The following is a 2,229-nucleotide window of genomic DNA, read 5'->3' as shown; positions in this document are numbered from 1 at the left end:
AATTTGGACAGTTCATCATAAATTATTTACAAATTTACTTTGAATTAAATAAAAAAAAAATAAATAAAAAAAAATAAATGAAAAATTTATAAAAACTATAATGTCACTAAAATCATTAAAACATAAAAACATAAAATTAAATTAGTATTTTAATGAATTCAAAAAGTCTTGAATTAAACAAAACATATCGTATATTATATAAATTGCCAAAGTTTTATTAAATCTGAAAATATATAAATATATAAAAATAAAAGAATTTTAAATCAAATATATGTAATTGAAAATATATTGATGTATAACAATTATATTAGCATAACATATATATATATATATATAAATATATATATATAAAATATTGATTAAGATATGAAAAAAAGGAAAATGGAATATTCATTTGATTTATAAAAAAAAACGTAATGACTAGGATTAAGGACTTTAAATCGTAACATTAATACGACTACTTGTAATTTATATTTTTAATCGTATTGTTTCCTTAGTACTAAAACATTCCATATATTTTGCTATAAGGAATAACGCAGCAAGTGTAAAGAGTTCTTATTTAATTAGATAGTAAATCTCAAACACAGGTATGTTACAATTGATTAAATACAATTGAAATAGAATTGTTTACCAGAAATTTTTAATTTAAAACCAAATCAAAAAAAAAACATCATAAACTAAAATAAAAAAACAAAAGTAGTAGCCAAAATTTTTAATTAAAAAAGAAAAAGAAAAAGAAATAACTTATTTAAAAAACGTAATAGAATTTAAATTTATTGTATAAGTTGATTGTCACTAATAATAATAATAAAAATAATAAACTAAATAATGAAATTATAGCAAAATATGTGATTTAGAATCTAAATTTTTATTTTTGTTATTAAAGAAAATTTGTAAATATGCTTTTATTATTATTTTATACAAAAAAAAAAAAACATATGATAATATATATATATATACAAATTATTGTAATAATTATTCAAGATTTGTGTCAATATATTATAGAAATATATATGAATGTAAACCAAAAACTAAAACCTTAAATTCATAAGAAAATCAAAGATACATAATAAAATGCATGATTAAGAAATGGAAATTTTAACAAAACTAAAACCAATGTTCGTACTATTAATTACTAGTATAGAAATGTAAATATTTTATAATTACAAGCCATAATAACAAAGTTTTTAATTAAAACTAAAAAAAAAACAAAGGAAATACTTTATAAAGAAATTTAAATAAATCCAAATGCAAGATGACTCCATTTACTCGTATTGCAAGTTTAATTAAGACAATGCCATTGAAATGTATCTCCATACATCCTTCCTCTCAGAATTACGATTAATCCAAAATAGAAGATATAACTACATTAATTAAGTAATTATTTAATTAATAATATATTAGACAAATATAACTTTAAAATGTGTGAGTAAATCAGTTTTCTGGCTGGAGGAGAGGGAGAGTATAAAAATTTAATTAAAGAATTGCCATTTAAAGAATTTTTAAAATTATTTATATAAACTTTGAAACCTAATAAATAAATTGTGTAAATATTTTACTTAAAACTTAATTCAATGTATTGTATCAGAAAAAAATAATAAAAAAAAATATTTGTTTCATGATAATTCAAAAATGTTATTTTATTTATTTAACAAAGGAGAAAGTATATTAAAATGTATATAAATTTATAAAAGTTATATATATAATTTATATATAAAAAAGAAAATATAATATACACATTAGGTAGTTAAGTACAATAAAATTTAACAAAACTTTGTATAAAAAAAACATTTGATGATAATAAGTTAGAAAGGCTCGAACAGTAATGAAGCAACATCAACAAAATTTTTAATTAATTTATTGAAATTTGGCTGAACATATTCAACGCTATATATTTAATATTTACGTTAGATAGTTAAATACAAGAAAATCTAGCAAAATTTATATAAAAAAATAAATTAATGATTATGAGTTAGAAAGGCTTGAACAATAATGAAGCAACAACAACAAAATTTTTAATTAATTTATTGAAATTTGGCTGAACATATTTAACGCTATATATTTAATATTCACGTTAGATAGTTAAGTACAAGAAAATCTAACAAAATTTAAGTTTAGAAAATATTTAGTATTTAAAAATTAAGTAAATTTTAATAATTATAAATAATAAGGGCTAAAACAGTAATGAAGAACAACAACAAGATTTTTAATCATTTTACTTAAATTTAG

Source organism: Teleopsis dalmanni, chromosome X, assembly GCF_002237135.1.
Source record: "Teleopsis dalmanni isolate 2A chromosome X, ASM223713v2, whole genome shotgun sequence".
Lineage (NCBI taxonomy): Eukaryota > Metazoa > Arthropoda > Insecta > Diptera > Diopsidae > Teleopsis > Teleopsis dalmanni.
This window is presented reverse-complemented; position numbering follows the sequence as displayed.